The sequence below is a fragment of the Coenobita brevimanus genome, chromosome 38 (assembly GCF_032717465.1).
Source record: "Coenobita brevimanus isolate Jiangsu-jjx chromosome 38, ASM3271746v2, whole genome shotgun sequence".
In the NCBI taxonomy this organism is placed as follows: domain Eukaryota; kingdom Metazoa; phylum Arthropoda; class Malacostraca; order Decapoda; family Coenobitidae; genus Coenobita; species Coenobita brevimanus.
In genome coordinates this window covers 34268050-34291298 of record NC_136991.1, presented here as the reverse complement: position 1 = coordinate 34291298, position 23249 = coordinate 34268050, and positions in this window count along the sequence as shown.

Below are 23249 nucleotides of genomic sequence, written 5' to 3'. Positions count from 1 at the left end.
ATTTCACTGACCTCTTTCTCCCTCCTCTTATTACTCCTCCATGTCAAAACAGTCAGCATGAAAACACACACACACACACACACACACACACACACACACACACACACACACACACACACACACACACACACACACACACACACACACACACACACACACACACACACACACACACACACACACACACACACACACACACACATACTCGAGTACATGTACAGTATGTGCATGCGTTTGTGCATTCGTTCGTACGTCAGTGTATGTGTATGCCTGTGTGCCAGTGTGTGTTTGTGTGCATGTGTGTATATATATGTGTGTCTTTGTGTCTGTGTTTGTGTGTGCTAGCGCGTTTGTGTTTGAGATTGCGTGCGGAGATAGGGGTGCGCGCGTGCCGGGAAGGGGTACAAGAGAGAAAGTGATGGCAAAGGAGACTGAAGAAGAATACGATTTGGATCCAGAAAGTGGTGGTTGAAAAGAAGGCGAATATGCAAAAGAGAAAACGCTGAGGTGGCAAGTGTGGTAGGGGTGGTTGTAACTGACAGTTCTCAGAAATCTTTATATTATCCTTTTAACGAGACCACTACTCCCAGGATGACGCGTCAGGCCACAGATAGCATAAAAACTGTCGGCTACACTATTAAACATGAAACGGCAGTTAAGTCCCAGATATATGGTAATTATCACTGTACCCAGAATCAGACTAAGGTGTTTCTGGCTTTTGTTCTTCACGGCTGAATACATCTTATACCGCGGAATGCAGACTAAGCACGTATAATACTCACAACCATCCCATATTTGACCGTCAGAAATTGGGGATTTACATAAACGTCTCAGATTTATTGATACTACTGTGTGTGCCTTGTTTCGTATAGCCCTGATTACGAGTGGATCAGGCTATACTGAGGTGCCTGGTATTCTATTGGTTCAATACTTGGATTGGGGTGACTTATGTCTTACTGCAACAGTTTGATGGCGGTATTCTAAGCAGTATAAGAAACTTCGTAGCGACTTTATTCTGGCGATTTCTCTATTAAACTCTGATTTTTTTTTCTTTTAATTTCTAGTATAGACGTAGTTAGCTTCAGTAACGGGTAAGCCAATTATTAAGGTGTGACTTGCAAAATAAATCACTGTAGAGAAAGTGTTACAAAACTACGATCCCACTGAGAATACGGTCTCACAGTGGTGGTGGTGAAGGGGAGGGATATTGAGATGGAATACGGTAACTGTGAATTATGCTAACATATTAAGCACGATTTTTATATGCTGGAATAATTCGTCCATAAACAAATACTTCACAGTCGCCATTAGAGAGATACTAGCGGGAGGGTCTGTAATGTATTTCACGAGCATTAACTACCATCGAGCGTCTCATTTATCTCCACTAATTTCTAATAAGTCAGGGAGGTGCCGATACTACTGTAATTTACCCTTTCAAGATCGGCACAACTCTAATATTGTATTTCAACTGATACCAGTTGGCGATTTTATTTAGCTGAGAGTAGTATCAGTGTCTGAGATTAACAGTTGTACCATTAATTCAGAGTCGGAACAACCCTTACTATAATCAGTTGCGAGTCTGAACAGCCTGAAAGTGTGTCATAGGAGTCTGTGAGCAAGACATAGAATTCTGAGAGTGAGTCAAAGGGGCGAAAAAAATCATAGTATCTGGATAATGTGTCATGGGAGCCTTAGCGAATCATAGGAACCTGAGAAGCTCCGGAGGCAAAGAACACGTCACAGGAGGCTTACAGTCATAGGAGGCTGAATGGGACTATTAAATGCCTGAGAGTAATAACTGCCAGCTGCCCTCACATTCATCTCCATTAATTGGTAAAAAGTCTGGGATGTGCCGCTGCTAACTGACCCTTCGGTATTCCATTCCAGATAAAGCTACACATGTACTCTCAGCTATGAATGAGCCAAGGTAGCTTGGAAGTGTATCGCAGGAGCCTAAGAATGTTTTAAAGAGCATGAGTCATACAAACCAGAGAGTAAATGGCATATAAGTCTGAAAGTGAGTCATAGGAATCAGCGAGTATTAACTGGCATGGATCCTCTCATTCATCTCCATCAATCCCAAAACGGGCTGAGATTTGTCGATAATATGCAAATCACACAATATACTCAAGTGAATAGATAACCAATTCGCCTGTGACACAGAAGTAGTTTCATCTCTGGGCTACGCTGACGCATCTTTTAGTTAAGTCACTACATGGTATCTGAGCTGACGGGAAGCCTAAACCTGCAGGCACTGTTCCTCTTAGGTGCAGCGAAGCACCTATGGCGGCCATCGGGACGACAAACCTCCCATGTTCCTGCATGGTGCAGTGAGGACGGACCCAGGTAGTACCCTAGCGAGGTGCTGTCTACCATGGGGGGAAGGGGGGCACTGCAGCTGGTCCCAAGCACAGTGAACGTACTGGGATTAAGCAACAACGACAGCAACTGCATGGCAAAGGTTTTTGTATTGTTACCCCTTCACTACAATGACTTTTTTTTTTTTTATTCTTGTAACTTCTATTTGTGCAATTAAGCCAAGCCTTGGGAACAGTGAAATAAGTCTTATTACAGTACTTCCTTAGACGGTCTAAATCTTATTTTTCATTTTTAATAAGCAGCTAGAGTAAAATATTCCCAATGGTGATATTCTTAACGCTTTCAGAAAAGAAGTTCATCTCTGCTTATCAGCAAGAGATCCGCCGAAGCAGACTTTTATCACTTCACTAGTTGGTCAGAGATTATTTACATTAAGCTCTTCAACTCGAGGAAGTACTACTTTTTCATTGTTGCTGTCTCCAAACGATTAAGTCATCCAACGAAAAGAACTTCCATACTGATCAGAGTAATGTAACTGATGGGATTAATGTAGGTTTCAACTAACTTCTTCACGTCTTTCCTTACCTGAATAAAATCAACTGAAGGTAGCAAGGAAAATAAAGCGACCATAATGGCACAGAAATGGTTAAGTAACTAGACTGTAAATGATCCCCCAACTTTCGGAAGTCAATCTTTTTAAAACTTTCTAAAGAGGACCCAGTTCTGCTGATCAGTATGTGATAACACTCAGTCAGCCTTATCTTACTTTCTTACTTCACTACAAGGCCTTTATATATATATATATATATATATATATATATATATATATATATATATATATATATATATACATATATATATATATATATATATATATATATATATATATATATATATATATATATATATATATATATATATATACATATATATATATATATATATATATATATATATATATATATATATATATATATATATATATATATGTTGCCACACAGAGGAGCGTAGGAACCGGGGCTAGCAAGTTGGTCATTTAAGATTTGGAGTGACCAGTTCTCACTCATCCCTGAGTGGCATTACGTGAGCAATAAACCCCGACCACCCCTTGGATATAAACATTCACCGGCTCAATCCGATTGGAGTGGCGTAATTACCCGCTAAACCACCAGGTGTCAAAATTTGGTTTTATGGTTACCACCAGCGTAGTAAATGGTTTCCTGTTGTACAGGAAAGGATATATATATATATATATATATATATATATATATATATATATATATATATATATATATATATATATATACCTATATATATATATATATATATATATATATATATATATATATATATATATATATATATATATATATATATATACCGTATATATATATATATATATATATACCGTATATATATACTATATATATATATATATATATATATATATATATACTATATATATATATGTATATATATATATATATATATATATATATATATATATATATATATAGTATATATATATACCGTATACTGTATATATATATATATATATATATATATATATATATATATATATATATATATATATATATACTGTATATATATATATATATATATATATATATATATATATATATATATATATATATATATATATATATATATATATATATATATATATATATATATATATATATATATATATATATATATATATATATATATATATTGTTTACATAGCCTATGATTTCATCATCCTTTGTGTAATTTTAACGCACAGTTGCTGCATGTTTGATCACGAGCGTGTTCTGCCTCAGTCCCCCCTCTTCTACCGTTATAGTAGAGTAAGTCGTCATTTCTTGGAGTTCAGAGCAGGGATTGTCAACTCTTTGTCCCCATGGCTTCTTTTGTGCGTCCTTCTTACAAGTTGTATCAAGATCTGCTTGGCCCCTATATTATGAGCTCAGTCTCTGCATCATTGCCACTTAGATCTACTCCTTCATTTTGTTCACATCTCTCTGTCCTCCCCTGTACAGTTATTATTATTGTGAATTTCTCAGGAAGTCTCCAAACCATCTAGCAGCTGTGTGATTTGAGTATAAGTGTTATTGCAATTTGTTCTTTTTTGTACTGTATAGCATAAGGTTAATTCTTAGGCCTGGAAAGTTTTTGTAAATTGTAGTGGAATTCGTTTTGTCAGCCAGTGGTAATAATAGTTTGTATCTGTAATTATTTATCTTGCATTAACTGAGCATTACCCAGTGTTTTCATTTCCATCAGGGCTGACTTAGATAAATTTATCTCATGCTAATTTTGTGTTAATAGAGGCTATTGCAGTTAACCATATATTTAACCTGTTTTTGCCATTACATTATCTCTTATGAGTCCTGAATGTTTTGTTGTTAGTTGAGCATTAAACTTTAACTTGTAATTTTACCTCCAACTCTTTTGTTTTGAACCTGGAACTTTACGGGACAGTAGTGATTTTTAATAGTCCTCACTTAAAGTGTACATTATCTTTCTCTGTTCCGTAACATAAATTTGGCGACCTCTTATCAGGATATTCAGGATATTATCATAAGGATATTGCTTGATATTTTGTGACTGTTACTTAAATCATGATGTCTACTATTACTACACTTGATGGAAGCCAAAGATTTTTTGTCAAATGTGCAAACAGTGTGTGATATAGAAAACAGAACAAAGAATGAACTTAAGCTCGTTGTCTGGCTCAACAATTGGGAATTGCTGTTCGCTCTCATCATTCTAAAAGATCAAATTGTTGACATGATTAATGAAAGCTTGTTTAATGTAACTCCTCCAAATGAGCAAACGCAGATTGAATTAGCTAAGTTACAGCTAGCCCTGCAGGAGGCTCGTGTTAAGGAGGCTGAATTTCAAGCACGTGCTAAGGAGGCTGAGTCTAAGGCTAAGGAGGCGGATGTAATAATTGTCCGTAAATACGGCAGGAACACAAAAAACAAACAAATAGGCCACAATAAAAGCCGGCTGGTGGGCAGTCTCCAAGAGAGTCTATATTTGTCTCCAATAATGTTACAGGAGCTTTCAGTTGGCAACATAAGTATAAGTGTTTTAAATAAATAACAATATATTACTAATAGATTTAAGAATAATAATATTGTATTTCCGGTACCATAAGTAAAATATAAGCCAATAATATTACAGCGGAGTCTCAGGCTAAGGAGGCGGAGTCTCAGGCTCGTATTCAGGAGGCTGAATTTCAAGCAAATGCTAAGGAAGGCTGGAATCTCAGGCTCGGATTCTTAGAGGCACAGATACAGGCTCAGGCACAAATTGAACTAGCTAGGATTCAGGCAGACCAATGAGTATCGCATGAAACAAGGTGGAGCTGGATCATCTAGCTCTGATGATTTTGATGTGGCTAAAAATTGTTTAACTTGTCCCTCCTTTTTTTGTATGTGATTTAACAAAGTATTTTCAGTTGTTTGGAGAGGGTAGCTACAGGTTTTAATCTGGCCCAAGGAGTATTGGCCAGTACTCCTTCAAACTGTGTTCTCACCGGTAAAGCTCAAGTAACTTATGTATCTTTGCCTCAGGATCAATGTGATAATTATGATGTAGTTAAGAGCTTGATTCTTAAGACCTATGAGCTTGTTCCTTGAAGCCTATAGAGGTAAAATTTAGGGACAACTTAGGGAAGCAAGATAAGCAATCCCATTGTTGAGTATGCAAAAATCAAAGAAGATCTGTTAGAGCAGTGGTTAAATTCTAAGAATGTGGATTCTGATTTTGGTAAATTTAAGCAGATGATTTTGCTGGAGGACTTCAAGGAGTGTATTTATAAAGATGTAAGCCTATATCTTGATGAGAAAAGAATAGATAATTTGTCTGATGCTGCAGTTTTAGCTGATGAATATGTTCTCACTCACAAGAGATATTCTAGAGAAAAAAGGAAAGCTGAGAGTAAGCATAACGTTGCCTCTTACTCAGAGCACAGGTAACAAGAAAAGAGAATAAGGATGATGTTTCTCAGGAAGTAAATACCAGCTTCACACCTTCTAGATTTCAGAAAAGTAAATGTACTTATTGTAGTAAGCTTTAAGTTATACTACGGAGAAATGTTTCAGGAGACAGCGTGATGTGAACAAAAAGGAGTCTTTAAATATTAAGTCAATACTGGTCTAGTGTCCACTCTGAGAGTTCCCAGATTTCTTTAACTGAGTTAACTGAACCTGCTTTGGAGGGGTAACTTAAATTCTCATGATAGGAGCTCCTCTTTGAGCAGTAACGTGGGTGACACTCAAAGAGTTCATGTGCTAATTTCCTGTCTGGGATGGTTTTTGTCAAGTCCTTCTGGACAGTAATGACAGGAAATCAGTTCAAATATATCGTGATACAGGTGCTTGCCAATCCCTTATGCTGACCAGTGTTCTAGGCTCTAATGTTAATTCCTCTGATGAAATCCAATCTTACAAGGTGTAGGGAATAATTACTTCTCTGTCCCTCTGTGCAGAGTGAATTTAGAGTCTGGTTTTGTTAATGGTTCTGTTATGGTTGGGTTGGTTGAGACAGACTCCCAATGCTCAGGTGTAACTTTCTTACTTGGAAATGATATTGGTGGAAGTCAAGTGTGCCCAGCTCCTCAGAGTTGTCTAGTGAGCCAGTGGCTGTGTCCCAGGATTGTGATGTCCCCTGATGTGTTCCCTGCATGTGCTGTCTACTAGGGCTAAGTCTAAAGTTACTGGTGATTTAGAGGATAATGATGATGATGTTATCCTAGCTGACACTTTTTCTTGCTAATTTGGACCACTCACCAGATGAGGCAGTACCCCGTAGTAAGTTGATAATTTGTTCCTCGTCAAGAGTTGGTTGAGTTGCAGGTTGCTGACCCTGAGTTGAAAGGTCTAGCTAACTCTGCTTGCAGTGAGGAAGAGTCAGCTGGTGCTTCTACTTGTTATTATATAAAGTCAGGAGTACTTATGAGGAAGTGGAGACCCCCTACAGCATCAGCCGCCTGTGAATGGGAGGTTGTAACATCAAGTTGTCATCCCTCGTGTTTGTAGGCAGGATATCATTAGAGTGGCTCATGATTCCAGTTTGGCAGGACACCTTAGAGTGAGGAAGACTGTGGCACGCATTTTGAAACACTTCTACTGGCCAGGTATCTTCAGATGTTGCTCCTGGTATTGTAAGTCTTGTCACACCTGTCAAGTTGTGGGAAGTGTAATCAGACCGAAAAGGTTGCACCTCTAGTTCCCATTCCTCCTTTTGAGGCGCCTTTCACCCGTGTTGGTGGATATTGTGGGCCCTCTCTCCAAGACTTCTTCAGGATTTTCTTATGTGTTGACGATGATTGATATGGCTACATCGTTATCCTGAAGCCATTCCACTTAGAAACATCTCAGCAAAGAACGTGGTTAAGGAAATGCTAGGGTTCTTCTACAAAGTTTGGTCTGCCCAAGGAGGTACAGTCCGACCGGGGAAGTAATTTCATGTCAAACGTTTTCAAGCTAGTCTCTGAAAGAGTTGGGCATCACCCAGATCACGTTCAGCTTACCATCCCCAGACCCAAGGAGCGTTGGAGAGATATCATCAAACACTCAAATCGATGCTCAAGAAATACTGTTTGGAACATCAGAAAGACTGGGATACAAAGGTCTTCCATTCTGGGTTGTTTCCTTGCTGCAAGAGAATCTCCAAATGAATCACTGGGCTTCTCACCTTTTGAACTACTGTTTGGCCATGAAGTAAGAGGACCCCCTTAAGTTACTCCAAGGAATGCTGGCTGTCGGAGGAAGATGACGTGTCAACCTGCTGGAGTATGTGATGAAGTTCAAAGAACGGCTGTCCTCACTGCTTTACAGCTGGCGAGGAGAGAATTTAGGAGCTGCTTCAGGAGAAGATGAAGACTTGGTATGATAAGAAGTCCAGGTTGCGCCACTTTCAGGCAGGAGGATCAGGTTTTGATTCTGCTACCAGTACATGGGGCAACCTCTTCAAGCCAAGTTTAGTGGTCCTTATTTCTGTGGAGGAAGAAACTCAGTGATGTCAACTATGTCATCGCCACACCAGATCGTAGAAAGAACAAGCAACTATGTCACATCAACATGCTAAAGTTATATCACAGGCGGGACGAAAATAATCCAGTCTGCACTGTAGCTGTTCCACCCGAGTCTGCAAGTGAAGTTTTCTCCCCATGCAGCATGAGCCTGAGTGATAGTTTGGGGGAAGAATCCTGATATCATGAATGATCTCCAGACTAAGCTTTCATCTACCACCCAAGGAAAGGCAGGAGTTTTTGGCATTACTGCAGGAGTACCCGCTGAGTGTTCCGTGCTACTCCAGGAAGAACCACTGTGTTGATGCATGATGTCGATGTTGGAGACGCAAAGCCAATTTAAATTGCCTCCTTACCGTGTGAACCCAGTGAAAAGTTCCTCTCATCGAGAAGGAGCTTGGCTACCTGTTGGACCACAAGATGATTGAGCCCTATCAGAGCGAGTGGAGTTCTCCTGTCACTCTAGTCCCTAAGCCAGGTGGGTCACAGCGGCTTTGCATTGACTACAGACGTGTTAATCAGATAACCAAAACAGACACTTACCCTCTCCCCTTGTGTGGAAGATTGCATAGACAAGATCGGAAAGGCTAGGTACATAAGTAAGTTTGATTTGTTAAAGGGATACTGGCAAGTACCTATGACTGAACGTGCTAGGGAGATCTCTATGTTTTGTAACATTCGAAAGTCTTTTGCATGTTATGTAATGCCATATACAGATTGTTTTAGAGTAATAAGAAATTTCCCTTGTAAATTTCTTTTTCTTTGTGGGGAGGTGTTAGCATAGCCTATGATTTCATCATCCTTTGTGTAATTTTAACTGCACAGTTGCTGGCATGTTTGATCACGAGCGTGTTCTGCCTCAGTCCCTCCCTTCTACCGTTATAGTAGAGTAAGTCACTGTCATTTTCTGGAGTTCAGAGCAGGATTGTCAACTCTCTGTCCCCATGGCTTCATTTGCGCGTCCTTCTTACAAGTTGTATCAAGCTCTGCCGGCCCCTACAGTATAATGAGCTCAGTCTCTGCATCATTGCCACTTAGATCTACTCCTCATTTTTGTTCACATCTCTGTCCTCTCCCCTGTACAGTTATTATTATGGTGAATTTCTCAGGAAGTCTCCAAACTGCATCTAGCAGCTGTGTGATTTTGAGTATATGTTATTGCATTTTGTTCTTGTACTGTATAGCATAAGGTTAATCTTCTTAGGGCCTGGAAAAAGTTTTTTGTAAATTGTGTGGAATTCGTTTTGTCAGCCAGTGGTGTAATAATAGTTTGTATCTGTAATTATTTATCTTGCATTAACTGAGGCATTACCCAGTGTTTACTCATTTCATCAGGGCTGACTTAGATAAATTTACTCATGCTAATTTTGTGTTAATAGAGTACACGCTATTGCAGCTTAACCATATATTTAACCTGTTTTTGCCATTACATTATCCTTATGAGTCCTGGAATGTTTTGTTGTTAGTTTGAGCACTTGTAAACTTTAACCTTGTAATTTTACCTAACTCTTTTGTTCTTGAACCTGGAACTTTACGGGGACAGTAGTGATTTTTAGTAGTCTCACTTAAAGTGTACATTATCTTTCTCTGTCTCTTGTAAATTAACACATATATATATATATATATATATATATATATATATATATATATATATATATATATATATATATATACACGGTATATATATATAAATATATATATATATATATATATATATATATATATATATATATATATATATTATACTGTATATATATATATATATATATATATATAATATATATATATATATATTTCACCTGAAATTATAATTATGGGTGATTTAATATAACAGTACATAATGTTGAATGGTTATTGCATTCTGCACAGGACTGACGACGCTGGTCAAGAGCGCGAGCAATTTGCAAAACCGTTTAATCACACGCGAGTTGGTAAAGCAAACTCAACCAGAATGACCTGGATAATCCTTGACCATAATGCCCATCTCATGGATTTATTCTGACAAATAATCCAGATCAAATACAGTGATAAAGATACTGTCACCACTTGGATCCCTCGGACCACAATCTCACTCAAAGCCTTATTAGTTAAACTCCCCACACCTCCTCCCCCTGTTCTGAACCTGTTTCCAGGGTGACCCGGATGGTGCACTTTGATAGGGGAAACTGGGATGAAGTAAAAATTATCTGGTTGACATTCCATGGCAAGTGCCTTTCTTCTCTAGTGATACCAATTCTAACTCCAGTCCCACATCTGTGACTTAATACTATCTGGTATGGATTTATTCATACTCAAGTCAACAGTTCACTAAAAGATCGAACTCTCTAAAATGGTTTGATGGCAACTGTGCCAGAGCAACAGCCCAAAAGTCATTAGCATATAACTCTTACTTAAAAAATCAAAAACATCTGAATCACTCTCTCAATTTGCTAGAAATCATGAAAAAGCTGTATTAAATCTAGCTAAATCAAACTTTCTCCAAAAGCAAGCATCAAAACTACTTAACAGCCCTAATGACAAATAGAATATTCTGGTCAAACTCTTAATTCTTTCAATCAATAACTTTAACAAGTCATCATCCATTCCCCCACTAAAATCTTCAGATGGCAACATTACAAATGACCCGAGTGGGAAAGCGGATAGTTTTTGCCAGGTACATTTGCCAGAAACTCTACCATAGACAATACCAGCCATTATGTCCCAGTACTAGAACTCTGACTCCTCCCGAAATTGCTCCCACTTAAAATGCAGACAAGATACGTTAAATCCATCCTAGACAACTTTACTCTACTAAACAAAGTCCTCCAGGCCCAGATGTGAATTCCGCCAATTGTTTCGGCTTTGAAAAAGTGTTCCCCTGAACCTGTCCTCTGTTCTAGCTAAATTATTCAGACTATGCATACGTATTTCCCTTCCTCTATTCCCAAATTCATGGAAAGAAGCCAATATACACCCAATTCCGAAGAATGGAAGTTCCTCTGACCCCTCTGATTACAGACCAATAGCTGTCACATCTTCTCTTGGTAAGGTATTTGAAACTTTAGTTAATAAGCATTATTGTTAAACATCTTGAATCCAACAATTAAATTAGTGATAGACAATATGGTTTTCGCCACGAAAGATCCACCATTGACATACCTCTCAATCTCTTAACTCATACCATCCATCAATCAATTGATTCTACATGGAGAAACTTATGCGCTGTAGCTCTTGATATTTCTAAAGCTTTTCTTGACACAGAGTATGGCAACTGCTGTCCAAACTCCCTTTGCTATGGACTAACGTCTTTTGTTCCTTTGATTTCTTCATATCTTTAGTGACAGAAAAATAAGAGTAAAAGAAGACGGATGTATATTCCAATTTCCACTCACTCAACGCCGGCGTGCCGCACGGGTCAGTTCTGGCGCCAACCCTATTCCTGGTTCAGTATTAACAGATCTCTTATCTGTCACCCACAATCCCATCCACTCATACGCAGATGACTCAACACTACATATTTCATTCAAACTCAGACACCCATTTACAAAGTCTAATATCTCTACCTCTCAACTCAGTAACAGCCATCTCCATAAATAAGACCTATCTACAATCAGTGAATGGGGACAAAACAACCTTTGTCTCTTTTAATGCTAGTAAAACTAAATATATACAATTAACTAACAGACAAATTTTGAGACAGATCTCGTACATTACCTTCAGTGCTTACTAATATTCCCATCTCCAAAAGTATTGAAATTCTTGGCGTCTCACTTAACAATGCCCTCTACTGGATCTCTCATGTTAGATCACTTGCTAAAAACCGCTTCAAAGAAACTTGGTTTAATGTACAGAGTCCGTAACTTCTTCAAGCTGTGAGCAGTTAGCTATAATTTATAAGAGTCATGTGCGCTCTCAGCTCTGAATATTGCTCACCCCTTGTGGAATGGTTGTGAGAGAGGTCAAGCATTAAAACAACTAGACAAAATTCAGAACAAAGCTGTTAGAATTATTAACAACCCTGCCATTACAAATAAACTATCTCCCATGCAAGTAAGATGAAATGTTGCCTCCCTTGCATTATTTTGAACAGATATTTTTTTGGCAAATGCTCTGACGAAGTTGCGACCATGGTGCCACCACTCCATGTCTTCCCTCGTACTTACACGGGCATCTGACTGTAGCAATCATGACTTGGAATGTCACATTAGCCATATTGCAGAACTTCTGCCTATCAGAATTCTTCTTTTCATTCTATGTACTGCATCTCTTTGGAACTCGCTTCTCCAGAGTTATTGTTTCCCTCCAAATTTCAACCCACAGCTGTTCAAGTCTAACTGTTACAGAAATTTTATGAACAGAGGACACAAGTACAATCTGGTGTATAGATTATTTTCTTTTTATTCATTTGTTTTTCTCTTCCTCCGTTTTGTATGTATATATAAAAATATATACTGTATATATATATATATAGATCAGACAGACAGATAGATATAGATGTAGACAGATTTATGACAGATAGACAGATATTGATACACAACACACACACACACACACACACACACACACACACATACATACATATATATACATACACACTATATATATATATATATATATACACATACATACACACATATATATATATATATATAATCATTAATCAACAACGCAGCGAAATGACTCTCTCTCTTAACCTCTTTTTACTACGTTGTCTCTCTTGACAGCAGCACAGGTGAAGCCCGAAGAGTGTAATTGGTTTCTCTGGAGGGTCGGTCTGTCTGCACCGTATGTGTGCCTGAATGTGGTTAATAAAGAAGCAATAGTTATGATCTGGTTTTAGCCAGACTTGCTGAAAGTGCTGGAAGGTTTCAGCCAAGGACATATCCTATTGCTTTTAGGAACAACAGGCCAAAGGTCAAGACTACACTACCGCAGCAGAGGATGATTAAACTTGTCTGATTTAATATAAATCAACTTTCTTCGAAGTGTTGCGGGTAGGGTATGCACGAAGGGATTCGAATTTAAAAACACTCAGTCAACGGTCAAGGTAATCGACCCACGTGTTTCTGTGTGAACAAGATTATTCAGTTTTTATTTAATGTGAACCAACCTGGGTGGACCAGCTAAGGGTCAAGCTACGGGATTAACATTATTATCTTAGAGAACAATCGGTCCGTCAAGATCACAACACAATGGCTGTATCTTGACAGCAGTCCGGCATATCTAATTCCGATCAAGTTTTGTGCAGAACCGGTTCAAAGTAAACCTAAGGATGAAAATTTGATTCAAATTCCATGACAAGCCGTCAAAAATCTTGATTTACAGGGCCAGGTGGAAATGTACAGCATTCTAACTTTTGCCGGTTTACTCGACTTGGACAAAACCTGGTGAAACAATTGCAGGTTCACTAATGGATGAAAAGGCAATTACCCCTTGATAACAAGGGGTCGGAGGTCAACGTCACAGGTCAAGGCCAATCCAATTTTGATCCAGCCTGGGCCAAACTCTGAAGCAGGCTTTCTGGGTAAGGTAAGAATGAAGCAGTTCGACTTTGATAACAATCGGTCAAAGCTAAAGATCTCAGATTTAAAGTCAACACTGGGTCCCTAGATTTGATGAATAAAAATAACATGTAACATGTAACGGCAGGGACACTGCATTCCTCCAGATGGTCCTGCATGCTTAATTCTTCCTACAGTAACTCCGAACGAGTTTACAGAACTTTGTGGAAATCTTGCAGCGAAACCCTTGCAAACAATAGCCACTTGTCGCTCTTCTTTTGAAAGTATCCGCAGCCTAAAGAGGCTCGTTTAGCGTTCTAGCACGAATGACGCGAACAAAGCTTTCTCGAGCAGAATCTAGTCTATATTTTCTGAATGAATAACTCTGCTATTATCAGTTCGGGATACACTCTGCAGCGTGTTATGACGTTGTGACGAAAGCGTTTATTTTTTTGTATATTTATTTACTTACTTATTTAATAATATAATAATAATAATAATAATAATAATAAATATAATAATCCATCCACCCATCCATCATCCAATCCTAAGTTGCCCCATGATGCGTAGGAGCCTGGGGCTAGGCAGTTGGTCCTGACATTAAGATGAGAGTGACCAGCCTCACTCATCCCTGAGTGGCATTACGTGAGCAATAAACCCCAACCACCCCTTGGATATAAATCCTTCACCAGCTCAATCCGGACTGGAGCGCAATAATTACCCACTAAACCTCCAGGCGCCAAAAATTTGCTGAGTATGGTTACCATCCAACGTAGTAAATGGTTTCTCTGGTACAGGAAAGCATTTGGCTTGTCACTTCAGTGGTAGAGTCAAAGCCACGTGCAGAGAAGAAGAGGAAAGAATGAAGGAAAGACGGTAAGAGGGAGTGCAAAGTCACCCGTAAGCAGAAGGACGAGGAAAGACTGAAAGAAAGAAAGACAGAAGAGGGATGGAAGGAAAAGAAGGATGGAGGAGAGGAAAAGGGCAGACACCTGAGAGCAGTAATACACATCGAGGGAATGGATGGTGAGCGCCTCCACCTACCACAAATTAATGATATTAATATTGAAGAAAATTTATTATTATAATTATTATTATCATCATCATCATCATCATCATCATCATCATCATCATCGTTATTATTCATTTTTAAGTATTTCGGTAGTCAGACTTTTTCGAGCTTTCTGAAGGAGGCTGCTTTCTGCTTAAGTGATACTGAACTGTAAGGAGCTCAACATGTCAAACAAATCACAGCAACAATACCGATCCTCCTCTGGCAAAGCTTGGCCAATCCGCTTAGTTTATTCAGAGTAAAAGGAAGCAAGCGACCTCCTTCCACCAAGAAGTCAAACCTCTCTATAAAAATAAAGAAAAATGAGAATAATAAATCCTATCTACTGTAATTCCTTCCACGATTTAAACACAGTGCCAAATGAGCTAATATTAACCTCTTTCAATCTGTAGTAACTCATATATTTAATCTTTGCCATCTCTTTGATCCGTAAACACTACACTACAAAAGGTTACAAAAGTGTTAAATAAATGAAGGTGTGGTTACTTTTAGGTACATCACGCCAACGCCAATCCATCAAGTTCAACCGAAAGATAATCCAGCAATCAACAGTTAAAAATCCATCTCAAGGGAATTCGTTTCTCTGTTACTGGTACACTTAGCAATTGCAACCAGCGTAGCTCCGGATGATTATGTTCAGTCGAGAAGAAGTCCTGGCACATTAAAGAGAGATGACAAAAAAAAGGGGCGGTGGGGGATGCGAATGGAAGAAACTGTTGCAGAGAGAGAGAGAGAGAGAGAGAGAGAGAGAGAGAGAGAGAGTGCGTGGAAGTAATAAACAGAGTAAACAGAGGGGAAACGAAGAGAGTTAAAGTGGAGGAAAGTAAGCGAGAAGAGAGGCATTCAAGAGGACATTCATTCGAGAGCATATGGTTAGTTTCATATCAGGTGACTTAAAAAAATGAAAAAAAAGGTCGAAAAATATAATTAATTTTTGCGCCACAAATTTCACTTGTGCATGCAGTGTACTTCATGATTACATTTACTTTCAATATTTCCATAACATCGTCACTAAAATGACATAGTTTTAATTGTTATTCTCTCCTTTATCACGACGATTATATTTAACTCTGGAAGAACTTCTGTTAGAGACAGGGGAAAGTTTGTAAAGGAATACAGCATGAAGCCTTGGATGAATGAAGATATAAATGGTCCTCCTTGAGTGACAGCGGTTAAGACGATATCGACACTTTTTTTTTTTTTTTCACAGCTTGATTAGAGCTGCTAAAGTAGGCACCAGGCTAAAGCACTCTCATTATCAAAAACCCAGAATTTTTATTTATATAATTATGTAAGTATTTGTTTTAGTTCTTACGGTAGGTGGTGGCGACCATCATCCACTCAATTGATGTAGTGCTGCATAATTCTTCCTTTCACCTCAATTCTTTTCTGTGTCTCGTCCTCCTTTCTTCCTAATGCTCACATCTTTCCTGTCACTTTTTATTACTTTTCTATCCTTTTCAGGTGGCTTTATATCTAGTGACTTGCCAAAAGGTTTCCTGTAAGTCAGGAAACAATTTACAACGCTGGATGGTAACCATATAACCAACTCAATGTGTTCCCTACGAGTCAACACGTGGGTTGGCGGAAGGTTAATGCCTCTCCCGTAAAACAACTAACTCAGAGTCAAACGGCCAACCTCTTACGGCATTATGCCGTCTGGTTATGGATAGATAGAATTCTTACGACAATAATCCCTCTGTTGGACGTTACAACTCTGGTATTGTATTCCAGCTAACGCAACGCTTCATGAATTCGCTGAGAATGAGTCATAGGAGCCTAAGATTCTGCTTTCAGGATTAACACACTCATGGTCAGGACAACTCAGCCAAATATGCTATTCCAGCTATCAGCAAACGATAAATATTGACCTGAGATTAAAATCACGGAAACCTGAGACTGTTAAACGCCTTTTTTTAAGATTAGAACCCCTGTGGTTGTGAATGGGATTAGTGAAGATGGACTCTAACCCCTGCGATTTGAAGTCCCTCGTATGCCCAAAAAAAAAAAAAAAAAAAAAAAAAAAAAAAAGTTTGGAGACAGTATGAATGAGTGAAGACAGGCTCCCTAATGGAAAATTCTTGCAGTCAAAGAGCTAAAAACCGTCTTCAGTAATTCGTTCTCTTCTGTTACGGACTCACCCAGGGAAAAAGGCGGTGGCTGAATCGGTAGAGAGGCGGCCTGCAGTCCTAATGGACCCAGGATCGAATCCCGACTGGGACAGGGAACAGGTTACATGGATCTGAATTTCATAAAAGCAGAATTTCCTGATCTACCTGAAGACCCGCCGACATGTAAAAGTACTCCGCTAAGACCAGTTCACTAGTCCTGTATCAGACAGCCCTAGCATGTATTCAATATGGACGGTGGGTGTTAGTGCCGGTGCGGTGACATGTGACATGTGGAGATGTAGGAGGACTACGGGGTCTTGGGATAGCCTACTGCCCTCGAGAAATAGGCTCTGAAGCCTTTGCCCTGGGTCGGACACACACACACACACACACACACACACACACAAAAGGTATTTTATTACCCATCCCCGCCCCGAAGGGGCTCAGGGACGGGTATTGTTTTCTCTCGGTTTGTCTGACTGTTTTTCTGTCTGTCTGTCCGTCTGTTAACAACTTTACGCGAAAAATTACTGGTGCGATTTTGACTAAAATTACAGGAATGATGGACTATGAACTTCCGATCACCTGCCTAAATTTGGGGCCACATCGGCCCCCCAAAACGTTAAAAAAAAAAAAAAAAAAAAAAAAAAAAAATCGCCATAACTCCTTTCAAAATCGTCATATTGACATGAAACCAACACTTAAAGATGTATCTGTCAAATCTGCATCCTGCATCATGCCTCAGTACATCAGGAGTGGTCTCACCCCAGTTAGCGGTAGGGTCAGTGTTAGGTAAGCCGAGCCTAAAATTTCAAAAATGGGCTTTTAAAATCGTCAATTTTCACCCGATTTTCTCCTAATCTGATATGTGGCATCTATGACTAGATATCCTGTTGTGTTTATGCATCAGCACTAAAAAAACTGAAGGGGACGGATTTGCTGTGCCTTGGCACCGCTTTTCGTTAAAGCTGATACTGAACAAGCTTACTCGGCTAAAAAGTATATATCCAGCAATCAAAGTGTACGATTTTTGTATCCTAACAACTTCTCCTTGAAGACCCTGGTCGAGATGAGTTACCATCAACTGCATAATATACTGTATTTTGGTCTAACCTGGAACAAAATGCACGGTTCTCTATTCTAGACCAAACGATATCGTGATTGTTTTTTACACTTTCTGGTGTCCTTGGTTTCACTATAATATATTAAAATCGTCTGACAAAAACCGACCCACATGCATAGTAGGTAATTCGCAGCTAATATATAAAAAAATAAATTTCCTTTCTAACTAGAGGCAACATTATAGCAATTAGCAGGGCTCATGGCGCTCTTTCAGAACAAATAACCAATTTCATGCACATTACCACCGTAGGGAGTACTCATCAATAAATATTACCTTGTTAATTACACTGCCTGTGAAATTTGTTGTGTAATACAAAAAACTAATTATTTCAAAATTTGGCGAGCTCATCTTTTTCATTAAGAATTACAATACATGCGTTTCTTCCTCTCATACACATGAACGTAATTTTCTTTTATATTCTCGCTACTCCCAGACGCTTCTGTTCTGCATGTGGGAGAGACTGTTTCATGGTGAAGGGTTAGATACAGCCCTTCATTTACCCTTTTACTGCTGAGATTCTTTTGTAAGCTAAATAAAATCGTCTTAGACAAATTATACAAAAAACCGGATTGAACGGTTAATTAATGGATCTATATTAATGTACCCAGGCTCCTTTTACTCATTTTCTCGTGAATATATTCGTCAGCGATTTTTTGGAGAAAAAAGTCCCCATCATGAAAAGTATGATGCATCTTTTAACTGAAAGTACTGTGTCTTAACTAATGGCTCTAAATCAATATTAAAACTTTTGTAAGTCACTTCTTTCTATTCACAACCAGAAAGTGTATGAGTTAAATAATGGACATCTATTTTAGTACCATGAAATTCAGGTACTTTTTTTCCTTCACTAACAAGCATTATGTGCAGACGGATCCTTACATAACGCTTCACTTTCACATCGCCGGCTAATTTCTCTTGTGCTGTGTGGACGGCTTAGTGTTATCAGTATCTACCCTGCATTATTTCTTATTCCTTAAAAATGCTACAACCACGTCCTTGCATAACCCACAAGGCGGTCCCTGCAACACATAATATACTGCCACGTGAGTTCCTTGTGGTGTGCCATTTACGAGTCACCCTGTAAGTATTAACCCTTTAAGCAGTGGACGTATTCTATTGTTTTTTTTATTTTTTTTTTCACCTCCAGACCATATTAATAACTTCAGGGAAAGCAATATATAATCCACACAAGTTCAATAAATGACTCCTAAGCTAAACTCTTCACTAATACGAAGTGTCTCCTAGGGCTAAACCTTCACTAGTAGGGTAAGTGTCTCCTAAGCTAAACTTACCTCACCAGTACGAAGTGTCCCTAAGCTAAACCTTCACTAGTACGGTAAGTGTCTCCTAAGCTAAACCTCTCACCAGCACGAAGTGTCTCCTAAGCTTTACGCTCACCAGTACAAGTGTCCCCTAAGCAAAACCCTCACTAGCATGAAGTGTCTCTTTAAGCTAAACCTCACTAGTGCGAGAAGTGTCTCCTAAGCTTATTAAAATCGTCTTGGGTTATAAGAAAAATATAATAAAAAACAATACATTTATATTTTCAAGGTTCTATTATGGACGGCTGCTTCCTGGTAACACTATGTGCAATAATTATGCTAATCTCATGCATATACCATAATCATGCATCACTTTAATCACTGGCTACAAATGACCCAATAATGAGTAAAAAGCGAGAAGTGCTGTCTTTTTATTATGTACAATATATACAATTAACTACCGCATTTAAGTAGGGGCATTATTTACTGTCACTCGTGTTATAAATCGTCAAAAATACCATCCTATCAGATGGATTAATTGAAGCCTCTATTTTACAATCATAATTAGTACATATGTTTATCTATTACATCTGTATTAAGGAGATTCATGTACTACCGTGTTATATACAGAAAATCATCTAATGGCAACAAAAATAATGTTCTCTGGGTGAAGTGATACTCAAGGTTTCTTCATCGTTTATTAACAGGTCCGGTGTGTACAGTTTATCCACCACATCAGTATAATGGATTTTTTCTTCTATCATGCGCAATATAAATCATCTCACTGCAGCAGGAATAAAGTAACACTTCATCGTACCTTAGGGGGTTCATTTACGTTTCGTTTTTCCTTTACTGGCAAGTGCAGCGCATATGCATTTATCTTCAAATGCATCTAAATTAGCATTTTTTTCTAGGCATGTGCAAAATCACTCATTAACAGTAGCATGAATAAACCAATAAAAGAACATGTCACTGTATGTGGAGATAAGGACTCCTATTTCTTTAACAGCCAGGTGCAGTACTGTATATGTTTACCTTCTACATATTTAATTTAGGCAGTTCCAATGCATGCCCCATTCTTGTCACTGCCCTACAATATGGCCTCGCGTCCAACAGGCTGGAATTTATCACCCACTATGGAAAGACTTCTAATATTTTCCCAGCGAGGGATTGTAATTACACGGGGATAAATTACAGCACTTATGGCTAATCCCAGCGATACTACCTCCCTTTTAAAAATGTCAGTCAATTCTACGTGGGCGGGACACATAATATGTTAGCAGTAAAGAGCGTGTGAGCAACTAAACAGACCTCCACAAGTAGGTATTATACAGCAAGGATTTTATCACTTTCTGACACACTATGATTTATTTTTGTTTTTTTTAAGGCTACGTGCTAGTGGTATTTACTGGGTTCGTTAGGTCTCTTTCTGTTGAATCTTCTCCTCCTTTCACATCTACGGATGTTGTATCCTCATGGATATATTACCGTACATACGTATTGGAATATTTTGAAAGGCAGTGCTCATGCCTTCAGGGATCAATTTCTTTTTTTACCTGATGCTGCTTGAAATATTGTTCTAGGTCATGTACCCTACCCTAGAGAGCATTCTCATAACCTCACCCCAACGTTTTCCTTGTACCGGCAACAAAAGGTGTTCCTTCCATTCTCGTAGGTTTGAACAGTGCTCCACACCGTTACTCATAAGCATATCCAAACCAACAAAGCCGGGACCCATGCCTGGCTCATCATAAGTTCTCTGCTGCCAAAGCGTGCTTTTTTTTTTTTTCCCACCTGGACATAGTGTTCTACCACATAGTGCAACACTACATATTTACCTCATCATTCCCATTCAATAACATTCAATTCGGCGAGTATCTTCCTCCTTTAACGCCCATGTTTCAGAAGAGTAATCACACTGTATACACACATATTTCTCTCCCCGGTCCCATCACTGTCAGTAGTTGCATCAGCACTAACATTTTTCAACCACGTTTGGCTTTTTCATTAAGGGTACTGTGCACCTTCCCCCCCCCACAAGCCAGTGTTAAGAAGCGTGATTTGCTAGTTAAGGTAGCCGAGAAGTTTCTCACCGATTCCCTATGTTTACTGTGGTTCCGAAAAAGTGCGAGTCAGAGTTGCCAGTTTGCTCGCTGTTTGTGAGCGTAGTTGCTTCTTGGAGTTTATGCATTAATTTTGCTCTTTTTCTCAGTAATGCTTTATTTGTGATTTGTTTGTTAAATTATGTAACTCTGCTAAGTTTGTATGCTAAATAGTTTACAGTGTTATGTAATGTACGAGAGCTTCTGGCATGTTTTGGATATCTTCGAGCTGGCAACTGTTGTTCTCGTAGAATGTAGGTAATTCTAGAACAATGTAATGCTTTATAAGGATGGGGAAGACACTTGAGCAAGTTCAATCGGTTTTCAGCTCAGTTTGAGTGTAGTTCAGTGTCAGGCCAGTGCAGTCTGTATAGTTTCCTATACTTGTCAAAATAGTGAAGTGTTATTGAAGTTTGCGATCTTCAGTGCTTGTGAAAATGTTGATGTTGGAAAGCATTAAGTGTAATTACTTGGAAAATAAAGACAGTGAACTATAGTAGCCAGTGTTTATTTACACTGCCTCAGCTGGTCTTGTTGTACACTGAAAGGCTGACTATTGGAAGAACAACTCACAGGTAAGTCCTTCCTTACTGCCTGTGGTGTGTGGGATGGAGACATAATTCAGGGAGAGTGGATTAAGTACTGCAGTGAGTCAAATCATTCGACATGGGAGCAAGGGGGTGTGCAATCAAGATCCTGAGCTGGGACACGAGGGACGAGGTGTCATTGGCTGCAATCATGAGGCTATTATAAGCACAGAATGAAGGACAACACAGGCACAAAATGAAAAAATCAAAGAACAATTTGCACGTGCAGAGTGAACAGTTAGAGGCACAAAGAACAGAAAGAATGATATGAAATAGCTTCGAGAGTGCACTGCAAGGAGTAAATAGAGGGGAATTATAACTGAAGGATGGCATGGACAGCCAGGTGCTTTCACGTGGGGAAATGAAGGAACAGCAACAGCTTAAAGGAGGAAGAAGACGCCAAGCCAGGAGCAGCAGAAGCAGAGAGGCAAGCAATAATGTGATGTGGTGTGACAGCATGTAGATGACCAAGTTGAAGCATGTAGATGTTCAAACATGTAGATGGCCCATTTGAAGATAATCTGTGAGAGAACTGAGGCTGTAGAGAAATATGGCACTGCTTGATTTCAGGTTAGTGTACACGGAGCATATGAAAAAAACAGACAGTGTATAGGATCTTGACGAATCCTCAGCATCTAAACCAGTGCACACAGGGTTGAATAATCAGAATGCAGAGGTTTTAAGTCCTGGACTTAATTATGATGTCCCAGTTATTAAGCCACAAACAAGTGAAATACATGCATGCTATATTTGGGGTCTGATTATAACGAAAGCCTCAGGGAATCTGATGGTTGAGTATCTTCAAAGCTGACCGTGCAAGTCTGAGTTACTTGCTGACCAGAATGATTGGGATGATAGGGCTGAGGGCAGTGCAGCTTGCTACTAGAGCCTCAAGGGTGCTGCAAAATGTGAAATTTCTGGGCCACATGTCAGTAGAGGAGAGGAATGGTTAATAGTCCGTACTAGAAGTACTGGAGCTTTGATATGGAACAATGTACCAGACTGAGGTTTACAGAGCAAGATTCCGGAGCCGTGTACGGGCTCGAGGAGAATCCCTCCGGCAGCTTGCTCATGACCAGGAGAGTATGGCATGCAAGGGCGTACCCTGGAGCAGCTACTTACCTGTTGGCTATTCCTCTGAGGGACC